This window comes from Ostrea edulis, chromosome 3, assembly GCF_947568905.1.
Source record: "Ostrea edulis chromosome 3, xbOstEdul1.1, whole genome shotgun sequence".
NCBI lineage: Eukaryota > Metazoa > Mollusca > Bivalvia > Ostreida > Ostreidae > Ostrea > Ostrea edulis.
Genome location: NC_079166.1, coordinates 93,130,499 through 93,144,051, shown reverse-complemented (window position 1 = coordinate 93,144,051; position 13,553 = coordinate 93,130,499).

Below are 13,553 nucleotides of genomic sequence, written 5' to 3'. Positions count from 1 at the left end.
TATAAAGTGACATTCACAGGATTACCCAGTAAAGCTGAAAAAATTGAGCTGTGATATAATTTTCCCAACACTTGAATGAAAGGTGAAATAACGAACAGTGATCAAGTGAATGTACAAAGATACACTTTATTGGTATTTAACTGCGCGAATTTACCATATGCAAATACAAACTGCTTGATAATGAATATAGATATGATCCTTGAGCTACGCCACTGTTCTCGACTTTATCTTGAACGTTACTCGTTATATGGGTACCTGAAACAATGTGCTAGATTAAAGTACGATTCTTAAGGCTACACAATTTTAGCTTTGCGATTACCAAAGATGCCACCGAAAAATGGCTTATACACATCATTTGCACATATGAATGTCCAATACGCAGCTGACTTCCCAACAGGTATAAACAAAGAACACTTAGCCTTCTCTGTTTTCATTTTCGTGACAACTTTTTTCATTTCATTTAATTTTACTCAGATCTAGAATATCACAGAATGGCATGATTATGAATTTAAAATCACAAAGTGAAACCTGACATAATATATAGCACTATGCAGTTATAAGAATTAACAGTTAAAGAATAAATAATTGCTTGAATAACATGATCTAGGATGATATGATAGCCTAAGGGTAACCCACAGAAGCTTAAATTAGTTTATTTCCAACGGCGTCCTTATAGTTATAGATATGATCAACAGACAAAAAGAATAAACACTACATGACTAACAATTAGAATTTTGGCAGGTTTTGATTAATACATGTAGTTGCACAATGCGTTGATAAATGTCAAGCTTCAGACATATTTGTATGATAGAAAACTAAAGTGTTAGAAAAAATAAGTATTGGACAAAATTTTACATGTTATCTGTTTATACCCCTTCCCTTGCTGACTAATAAGGACTTCACAGCTTTTTCAAAACTTTGTTTCGTTGCTAGTTGCTAGTATTATTATTGTTTAGAACAAATTGATCACAGAGATAATTTGAGGCTTTACCATGAAATATATTAAATACATGGTCCAATCTTATTTTTTTTATTGCTTATAGCAGTTATGAGATTGATCACTGTTCGGTATCTTCACCTTACTCTTAACACGCCCAATGAATCTAGAATGTCACAAGCCATGTTAGCTCTAAGACCCAGATTTAAAAAAAATCGGAGAATTTTCTTTCGGGTTACTTGTAATTGTTTGCTTAAGTTGCTTGAAAATACCACAATACTAAGAAGAACATCCATACTCAAAATAGCATTGCATTAAAGCAGAACATAAGGTATATATTGACTCTAAATTTATGCAAGATGCATTTCTGTACATAAAGAATGGAAATCTAGCATTTACCTTTTGTATAATGCTTGCAACAATATGAGAGAAACTTATTTATACATATACCTAAATATCCAACACTCTGAGATCCTTAGATTTCATGACCATTACATATAATTTAAAAACTCAATTTTCAATCTTAGGGGTGGTCAAAATAAAATGGTTTCTGTTTTTCCAAGGTGAAGAGACAGTTTGTTATCTACAATCTTTGACGAGCAACTTCCCATAACATTTCCTAGTGTATGTGCAATAACACCAGGATCTCTATGAGCATAAAATACAGCACTATCGTCGACATATAAAATCAACTTGAAGTCTTTTTCAATACTTACAAACAAATCATTGACATTAATTAAGAATAGAAGAGGGCCTAAAATGCCCTCCCCCAAGGGTACTTCACAATATATTGAGTTAAATCGGGATGCAACATTATTGACATGAACTTGCTGCTGTCTAAAACATAGATAAGACATAAACCACTCTGTGGATAAAACTCTTAAAATATCTAAACTGTCATAAAATTTCATGATGAACAGTGTCAAATGCTTTTTGTAAGTTCAACATTATCATATCAGTAAAAAAGCCTTTGGAGGTATTACTTCTAATGATATCTAACATATATATTAAACATGTATCTGTAGAAAACTGACTTCTAAAACCTGGTTGATAAGAATAAAACAGGTCGTTACTGTTCAAAACATGTAACAGTTGCACATGGACACATTTTCCCAGTATCTTTGACACTAAAAAAATGTCATGCTAACTGGCCTATAATTGCCAACTTCCAGCAAACTTCCCCTTTCTTGAAAAGGACTTGACCCTTAGATATTCGAATTCATTTATTACAACACCATGTAAGGTGGATTTATTTACAATATATATGATAGGTTATCTAATAAAAAAGCACCAGCTTTTTAAAATATTGCTGGAATATCACACAACCCAGTACTTTTGTTTACATTCAAGTTTCTTAGTTCCTTGTAAATAAACTATTCAGTTACAGGCTAAAGTACAAAAATTTTCTTTTCTGTATACTTATCAAAATAGAACTGTTGAAATCAGTGGAATCAGCATTATGCATGTTTATTGATCATGAGTTGGGGTGTAATGCATATGCTAGTGAAAAAGCTGTGAAAAACATCTGCAATAGTTTTACCTTCATGCTGCACTTGTCCATCAATTCTAAAAACAACATTTTCATTACCTTTTCTTCGTTCTTATAACCAATATTCTTAAGTTGTTGCCGTGATTTCTTTGATTAAGATGTATTTTTTTTTCTATTTTGTCTCGAAAGTAACATTATCTTGCTTTTTCAACTTCTTTGTACAAAATTGTTCAATATATTAAATTGCTTATATTCCTCTTGGTTTATGTGTTTTCTATATAAGTAACAATGTTTATCTAATAAGACTCAGAATATAAGTCATCCTGGGCTCAGTTTTCTGCTTGAATATTTTTTTTCACAACTGGAGCCAACGTATCTAATACTTTTGTATCACCGCAACCAAATCACCTGCTTAATCACCTACTTAATCTATCTGCTTGGACATTATTTGATCTTGACAAAGTGGCATAATTCTTACTTTTTTTCGCAAACACCCATGATTTCTAATCCTATTTCATTCAAACATTTGTTTACTACCTACTTGTAGTATATGACTTACATTTTTGTTAATAGAAACTATTTCAACAGTTTTACCTTGAACATGATTTAAATGTTGGTGTAACACACAGTTTACCGTTTCAAGCTCTCTTCATGTTGAACTCTGTTTCATTTTCTGTGAAATCCAGTTACCAAATATTTCTGATTTGGCAATCAATTCATCATTATCATTAGCTAAATAGCCACCGTAACCTTCACCCGTGATATCGCTGTACATTTTCACACCAATAACATATATCTCTATCAAATGAAAAATTGAACTACCCTTTTCATTTAGAGGTACTTAATTCTTAAGCCAAACACTCATTTCTATTTCTATTTCAGCCTCTCTCGTCACATATATCACGGATTTCAATTTCAACCTGTCATTAATGCAGCTGTAATCATTTCTTCTTCTAAGTTTTACTAACTCTCCGAAAATAGTTTGAGCTGAAATCAACTGACCTACAATAGAGGTAGGAAACTCAATATCACATCTTGTTTCCCACTACACAATTGCGTCAGTAAGATTTCTATATTATGTTCAAGTTTTTGCATCCTTTCTTCTAAATAGAGTGTACTAGCTGTCATGTCCCAGACTAAACCTGAATATGTTACCTTTCGTCATTTCTCATGGACTAAAAAGACCCATTTTAAAAAAAAAATCTTCTTTGATTATATAACTAAGAGCATCCGAGTTATACAACCGTTTCCGCCTCTGCTAGCTCATCATCTACATGTAAGTACATTGTGACCTTGTGACCCGATGACTTTAAAAAAAAATACAGGCTCTCGAGTAACCTTGCTGAAGATGAAACTAGCCGTTGTTAAACCAAACGACAGTACTTTGAAAACATAAAACCTTCCATCCCACTGCAATTCCAGACATTCGATAAACGTTTGATGGATCATGATGTAGTGATATGCCGATTTTAAGTCGAATGTTAACCAAAAAGTATCATCAATAAAAAGAACTTTTGGTATTTCGCTATTTTCATATTTGAGTTTAAATTGAAAGAGGTGTTTGTTAATATGCCTATAATCGAGCACAAGTATGATTTTGCCTGTGTTATTCCGGGGTACAATAAGCAGGTTAACAACCTTAGGTGTAACTGATGTTTCCTTGATACAACTTAGATATTTTTTTCTATCACAAACGATGGACTGTTCAATGCTGAACGATTATTTGGTAACACTACCATATCTGGTTCTGAGTTCAAAGGCTATTTGTAGCCATTTTCCATCGTACGGAAAACAAAATCACTTGCTTCAATATCCCTCTACAGAGGTAAACAAGAATATAACCTACCAACTGACGTTACAATATATACTCTGTTCACGCTCGAGTGATCTATTTTACTTTGTGTTGTGTCTATTCAAACACTACTTACTGAACCGTCACATGCCTTGATTCCAGTGTGACTTGCAACAATATTTACCTTGTTCACGCTCGGATAACTAATTTTATTATATGCTATGTTAGCTTGACCATTATTGATTGAACTGTCACATACCTTGAATTCTGTATCATGCACATGCATAAACTTATTAAAATAAGTAAATTTACTTAACTTACTATCTTTGTGCTCATTTTGGCACTCTTTTTCCCCAGTGACCTTTATCACCGCATCCGACGCATCCGCCAGGTTTATAGTTTGACGAGTCTGTTCCGCTAGCATGACACGTTGTTTGGGGTGGATAGGGATTATAGCGACAGTTGAAATGTTGCGCTTAGCCTTTTCAGCCTTGATGGGTTTTTTCCATTTCTATATTGAGCCTTTTTGGATCTTTTTCTTATCGTCAGAATCTTCTTCTAAAGGATTCGATTCATATTATTGTACAACCCGCCACACGGCCTCATGCGAATCGGTCATTCTGATGGGCTTTTGTCAATGTTTAACTAGAAAAATACTTTCGTCAATTTCATTTCTGTTTTCGGATATATTGTTTTCTGTTTTAATTTGTCGTCTGACAAAGATTTAACGGTCTCTTGCATTTTCGTAATCAGCTTGCCATTGTGTTAAAGTTCTTCTCCAATGCCCTTCTCCTTAAAATTATACGACTCAACTTTCTAGATATCAGCTCTTGAGTGATGGGGGTACGTTCAGTGTTCTGTTGAACGTTTAAGTGGGTACAAGATGTATACACATAATATAGACTAGCTATGTAAATACGGATAAAAGTAATGAAAGTGTAAATGTTGTTTATATCAACCTTTGGTATAGATTAAAATGACCATATCAAGAACAATATTTGTTTGAATTAGGCTAGTAAATTAGACAAAACATTATTTTTTTTCATATCCTCCTCTGCATAGGGGATATTTTTATCAACGAAAAATGGTGATTGTCGATTTTTTGTTTGAGTTAATTTATTATTAAATACTAATAAACTTACTGATACCGTGTGTCCATTTAGTTTGGGTGGTTGCGTGATGTCTGATAATCGGCTTTTAGGCAATATATCAAGGCAGTGAATCGCATTTGTACCCACCGTGTGTGGACGATAGTATGTTTTGCATCCTACAGTATGTAAGAGTTTCACAAAGGGAAATAACTATTGGGTTACTCGAAATTTGCGTATTGTCTGTTCTCTTTTGCAAAGTTGGGTTTTGCAGAGCTTAACATATTGGATCTACAGTTCACCCATCTCTTTCGTGATCAAATTGCGCATTTTTGTCATTAGCGTGTTTTGCGAGTCTACCATTGCACTATGGAATTCTGCGCGAATTTGTGACCGTAAACAGGCGTCCAGGTTTCAATATGTGTTCATCTTGGTTGACGGTTAGAGAATAACCACGTCCGATACTACCCATCGAACTATTCATTCACAATGAACTGATTGGCTTGTTCATTTAAGCTTGACCAACATATATAGAAGATATTGACATGGATCTGTATACAATATTTTCTACTTTAGTAATGAACGGCGGGAAAAAAATGTTCGGAGTGACAATTTAAGAAAAATATTATGAATACACGTCGTTAATTCTAGTTAAACGCTATAATTCAAACCATAATGCAGTATATGAATGCAGGGGCAGATCCAGGAATTTTTGAAACTGGGTTCTACCATTTGTTTTGGTTTTTAAAGGGAGCATATACCCTCAAATTGCGAATTATTTATACACTCTTTAACAACATTTTTTCACTAAACGATGGGGATGGGGGGGGGGGGGGTACGACACCCGGGAAATTCCTCTGGATCAACCACTGGATTGACAAACAGAAAAACTGCTATATTGTAAACAGTGACCCAATTTATTGGACATTGCCACGTATTGTATAACCCAATTTCAATAAAGAAAAACACCATAAGGCGCAAACTTCCAGATCGGTGACATATTGAACAATTCTCGACTTATTACTCACTTTCACAAACTGTTCAACCAAAATAAATAAAACAAAATAATTTTGTGTTAATCCATGTGTTTGTACATATAAATAACTTTTAATACATCATTATAAACAACAAGTCGTAACAGTGACTTCTATAATCAGAAAAACAATTAAAAGAAAAGTTAGGGGAGCAAGTTGTGGCTTTAACGCAAAACATGTTTTTCAGGCTACATTCAACTTAATATATGCAAAAATCGCTGCATCTTGCATATTCAATGCAAAGATTAAACATGTTATAAATCACGATAAACTTGCTCCCAACACTTTTCAAACTAAGAAATTAATATATGCTTTGAAGTTAAGTTAGAACGATTTATACATATACTGTACGTTTTTATCTTGATATTTGATCACGTGATACACAGCTGATGTAGAGATTATCAGTCTAGTGAAAAAGCTATGGGAGGTCAATATGCACTTAGTGATATATACATATTGTTTTTGTATAAACGAGCTGTGTTTACAGAATTTGTCAAACAATGATCTCTATATTAATGTTTTTACCGTGACACATTTTTATGGCCTTACATAACACAACTGTGTACTTTCTGTGACGTCATACAATCCAGCCGGTACCTACAGACCCGGCCGGGGCTCAACCCGTCGGGTACATATATACCCAGCCGATCCGGCCAAAACCTGTACAGACCCGGTCAAGGGGTAATCCAGTCGAGATATATACAAAAAAAGACTAATCAACACGTTAACACTAAGGATTATTAAGGTATAAAACACTATGTATTAGTTTGTGTATATCGGTCTCTCTAGAGCCCCGATCTCCACTTCAACCCCTACTGTTACGTCATAGCGATATCGATTTTTCTTCCCATAGCCCTTCGCCATTGCCCTCAAAACGCATCAAATCACCTCTGTACACCTACTATCATACCGAGTGCACTCTCTTGACCTCTAAAACGCACTTGACCTCAAAAGTACACTCAGTTGAACCGGGCATCGGGGGTTAGGTATACTACTCACTAAACAAAGATGGCAGATCAGATATCGTTTGGAAAATTCTAGAAATAAGCTTCGATCTTTTTAAATCATGTAAAACGTATACAATTTTGATGCACCAGGTGCGCATTTCGATAAATAATGTCTCATCAGGGATGTTCATTTAATTATTTGATAAACAAATAAATGCGTCTTTAATCACTATCGAATATGCTTTGCACTTTGCTAGCTGCAAAACAGTAGCTCTCTGGGAAAATACTGGGACAGATCAGAGAGCTATATATCTACCTCTTTTAAAACCTTCGATTAACGCATAGGCGAACAATGTTGATGTCCTAAAACTTAGTATCGGAAATTTACGTGTTACCTGTTGAAGCTACTGGCAAAGTTGAACCGAAAACACTTCTGTGAAGCATAGGTCAGTAAAATACGACCCCCTTAGGCCCTATATACCATGCAAACCCTGATACATATCAGAATAAATACAATGGTGTAAGCATCAAATTTAAGGGCCCAGACATTTTGGGGAAGTGTGAGGACAAAATATTTCAAGAAAATGTGTTTTAAATTATAAACAATTCCTTTGTTTAAAAGCACGCAAAAATTACAACGCAAAAACGTAAAATCCGGAGATGGACGAACTAAATAAAAACAATCGTAAATGCATGAAGTATATATACACTGCGAGCCCAATACTGCATCTAATGTTATATAAGAATTTAACTTAAAGATACTGATCCATAAATCCCCATTTTTTCTCAATAATTAATAGTTAAGTAATACAACATTTGGTATGAAAGATATTTTTAAGTGTGACCCTGCAACGAACCCCATGAAAATTCTGACAAAAATTAAAACGTTTAAACAGTAAACTGTAAGCAGGTATGTCCATTCAAAAATTATCGCCACTATTGTATGTACACGGATATGGCTATTGTCTTGGGGAAATGTTTTTAACTATTGCGATAGTTTGTTTCTGATATAAAACTGAATGTAAACACTTAATTCTAGATAGTATCAAAACAATTTACACAGTGTTACAGACCTCGTTATGGATAGTATCGCTACACATTAGACAGTGTTACAGGCTTCGTTATGGATAGTATCACCACACATTACACAGTGTTACGGGCCTCGTTATGGATAGTACAGGTCTCGTTATGGATAGTATCACTACACATTAGACAGTGTGACATGCCTCGTTAAGGATGGTATCACTACAAATTAGACAGTGTTACAGGCCTCGTTATGGATAGCATCACTACGCATTAGACAGTGTTACAGGCCTCGTTATGGATAGTATCACTATACATTAGACAGTGTTACGGGCCTCGTTATGGATAATATCACCACATATTAGACAGTGTTACGGGCCACGTTATGGATAGTATCATTACATATTAGACAGTGTTACAGGTCTCGTTATGGATATTATCACTACACATTAGACAGTGTTACGGGCCTCGTTATGGATAGTATCACCACACATTACACGGTGTTACAGCCCTCGTTATGGATAGTACAGGTCTCGTTATGGATAGCATATCTACACATTAGACAGTGTTACAGGCCTCGTTATGGATAGTATCACCACAAATTACACATTGTTACAGGCCTCGTTATGGATAGTATCACTACACATCACACAGTGTTACAGGCCTCGTTATGGATAGTATCACTACACAATACATAGTGTCACAGGCCTCGTTAGGGATAGTATCACTACACATCACACAGTGTTACAGGCCTCGTTATGGATAGTATCACTACACATTACACAGTGTTACAGGCCTCGTTATGGATAGTATCACCACACATTACACAGTGTTACGGGCCTCGTTATGGATAGTATCACTACACATTACACAGTGTTACAGGCCTCGTTATGGATAGTATCACTACACATTAGACAGTGTTACATACCTCGTTAAGAATAGTATCACTACACATTAAACAGTGTTACAGGCCTCGTTATGGATAGTATCACTACACATTAGACAGTGTTACAGGCCTCGTTATGGATAGTATCACTACACATTAGACAGTGTTACAAGCTTCGTTATGATTCATGCTGATTAGTTTAGTTGTGCGCATGTCTTCATTATGTTATACTCGTAGTTAGTCAATGAATCGACATTTAAGAAAAGCGTTTTGTATAATATCACAGAACAAAGTGTTCATAGTCGGTTCATTCAACAAAGTTCGCTAAAATTACGATACGCTAATCGTGCCATAAATATCGGTATAATTCGCATTTAAGTAACGGCACGCTAATTGTGCCACAAGTACCGGTATAACTTCATTCGCAATATTTACACTCAATCTTCGGCACGCTAATTCTGCCATAAGTATCGGTATAACTTCATTCGCGATGTGATAAAGATGTTACACAAGTATGAGAAAATATTATGATGAAATGACCCCTGGTAGGAAACAAAGCAATAAAGGGTTTGCTATGGTTTTACACAATAGAAAATAAACACAGTTGATGTAATTCGGGTGGGCTACGTCATTAATTATAATAGCAACATCGATTAGGCGAGACAGGCTATTTTTACATTTCAGCTAAATAGAAACAGAATCCTTGATCAGCTAAGTGGAGGTCAACGTAAGTAGGTGGATTTTCGACTGGTCCAAAACAACACTAGCTGTCATTTCGAAATTGGAAATTCTTATTGTAAAATTTTGATTTATTGTCTCAATGGTAAAAAAAGTAAGGCTGATAAAATTATGCCATGAGTTCGTGATAACTGTGTATACATTAGATAATTAATTCAGAGGCTCTGAAGGAAGTAAAATGACATCATTGTCTTACCGAAGAAAAATATTGATTTTATTAATCTTTTTTGATAAATTCTTAAAATTAGTTTTACGTTTATTAATAATAATGATCAAAATTAGATAAAAACTATTATAATTGCCAATTTTTATAACAAAATAGAACTGTCATAGTTTAAGCTAATGTTGTTTTAAAGCTGAACAGACTGACACAACCAATTATTGATTGAATCATTCTGAGTTCATTGATTGGTTAAGATATGTCGAATACTCTCTGACGTGGTTCATGTCAATTGTGCTCAAAGCAGATGTGACCGATCAACAAGGGATGCTGGGATGCTTAATGATCCTCCTAGGCGACTGATACCACCTGTTTTTCCAGGTACTCGTGTTTGCCCAACTCTTAATTTTTTGTATTCCTTATACTGCTTATAGGATATATGAGATGATCACGGTTCGTTGTCTTGTTTTCATCTGTCGATGTAAGAATAAGGCGATTTACAATGCAACAGATGCTCAAAAATTGTAGCAGTCAACAATTATAAATAGTTTGAAGGCTTACACACTTTCAACTGAAAGAGGAATAAAACACCAAAAATAAATTTTATAAATGTAGGACATGAACAACAATGCTTTGACATTGAAAGCATCCAAATTAATTTAATTAGAAATACAGTTTTAAAAGAAAGCAATCCCAAAGAATAATCATGAAACGTCTGTTAGACTTGAACCCGCGATCTACATATTGTTGTGAATTACGTGATATAAATATAATAGAGAGTGCCTCGTTAGTGCAGTAACTACATAAGTCGCTCACCATAGGCTGAGGTGTACAGATCACCGAGATGATCAAAATCAAACAAGTACTGTGGGGTTTTGATACTTTGAAGCTAATGTGTGGTTGTGGCCTTGGCATATTAGATTCAACTGAAGAATGGTCTACTTCTTCAGCTATTGGAAGTTTAAAATTGTTCGGGTGACCTGTGAAATGCTACTGACGATGACGTTGGTTTGTAACAATTTCTTGCATAGTGTCCAATTTTCCCACACCGATAACACTCGCTCTCAGATTCAGATCTTGATGGTGATGGAGATCTGTGTGTCTGTTGCTCCTTTTCTGGGGATCTAATCCCTGCCTGTCTTTCTGGGTCATGCAAACTTTTAATGATTTCCTTGAGAAGTTTTGCGTGTTCTTGTTGTTCTTTTTTTCAATTTTGTTATCCTAACTTGCAAGGCAGTTGTTTCGTTTGCTGGTGGTGTTTTGTTAGTCATCCGAATGTTTGGTTCCTCTGGTTGTGACTGGGGTGGCTTATTAAAGGAAACTCTTTTGATTTCTCTTTTCATTCCACCAATACGCTTTTGGTTTGTGATGGCGCTTTTCATATATATTGCATGGCCTCATCTAATGTATTTGGATCTTTGTCCAAAGTTACCAATGCAACACGTTTTTCATAGCAATCTCTAAGGAATGCATCTATGGTGACAGTGCTCTTAAAATACTCAGACATTCCCTGATAGCCTTCTGTAACCAGATCTTCAATTCTTTCAGCAAACTCTTCTATAGTCTCATCTAGATGCTGTTTAATTTCCTGCAGCTGTCTTCTTATAATATGAGGCTGATCTCTCTTGTCGAATCTTTCTTTCATTTGTTCACATAGTTGGTTAAAATTACCTTGAACTGTGTCAGAGTGGGAGCTAAAAAATGTTAAAGCTTTGTCCCTTAAACATTCTATTGTCCAATTTTTCAGATTCTGGCGAACTATATTTTTTAGCAATATGATCAAACTGTATAAAATATGGTCTCCACTCAGTCTTGCTATCGTATGTTGAAAGTTTTGGAGGGGCTGGGGTATGTTTATCTGTAAGCGATTGGTTTCTGTTCGTATTTGTATAGATGTTGTGTGGAGCTATTTTGTCAATGCTTGAAGAGAATTTTCTCTCTCTCTATCAGTGAGCTTTTTCACTTTTCTGTCAAGTTCTTTCTTTCTAGTTTCTAATTCTCTTATTTTCTTTCTAAATTTGTCCTCATGTTCTTGTCTATCTCATCTAACATCCTGATTTTTTCTCTCTCATCTATAAATTTCTGAAGTATCTCATTTTCTCTCTCTTGCATTTTCATATCCATTTGGTCTTTTAATCTTTCTGATCTTTCTAAATGCTTTCTTAATACTGCACATTCTCCTTCTAATTCTTCAATGATTTCATCTCTATTTTGTATCTCTCTCTCCAGTTCACTTATAATTTCTTCTCTTTTTCTCATCTCTTCTTAGTGTACCTCAGACATCTGATCTTTCTCACTACTTTGGGCTTTCTCTGTGAATGTTTCATTTACTTGATATTGTGTGTCAACAGAAGTAGATTCAATGTTTGTTTGTTGTGTACCTACTTCTTGCTGGAACATTGAATCTATCTTAATAAAGCCCTGATCTTATAAAGGGTCCCAAAGTGTGCTTGGAATGTTCTGAATAATTTTCAGATCTTCCAATACTAGTTTTTCCTTGATTTTGCGCTGAGCAATGATTGCCTTTGCTCCTCTTTCCCCAATTCCAGGAATTGATAACAGATCTTCAAATGATGTTTTATTTATATCAATGGGAGAACAAGTGAGGGTAGCCATGGTTTTATTTGCTACCTAAATAAAAAGAAAAACATACTCAAAGAAAATTATGGGGGTGATCCTGATTTTGATTTTTTACCCTCCTAGCCTACAAAAAATTGTGTGGGCTATTTCCTAACAAACAAATCGAGTGTATACTTGTTGAAAAATATGTTCATGTGGGCTATAAACAATGACAAAAAATACACAAAGAAAGTGCAAAAAATACACACACAAAATGCAAAATACCAGTAATTGCATTGAATAATCCTCAGTGTATGATTTACACCAAGAATAAGATATCCCAGTGTTACGTTTTACACCAAGACAAGGAACTTTTCGATAAAGAAATTAAAATTTGGCGCCTAAGTAAATGATCGGCGTGATTTTATAAAACCGACTTCTGACACCAATGTTGTGAATTACGTTGTATACATATAATAAAGAGTACCCAGTTAGTGCAGTAACTACATACATCACTCACGATAGGCTGAGTTGTACAGATCTCCGAGATGATCGTCTCTAAAGGTCTGGTCTGGTCTCTGACTTGAATACAACTAACTTGACAGCTGATCAGTATCGGGAATGTCGAACCCGATCTTAATAACATCGAATATTACTACAATCTCAGTAGTTGACCTTCCGAGCTACCCAACCAGGCGATTAAATTTAAGGCCATAGGACACCCAAGATTTTGAACATATCAAGTAAACTAAGAGTTTTCGTCTTTACGTGTGTCGTGCATAGTTGCCAACCTCCAACATGTAGAAAGGAGTTACTAAACAGAGTACGTTAGAGTACTATATAGTACGCTGGTAAAATGTCATAACCGAATGCAATTTAAGTGTTTATTTGTATGTAGAC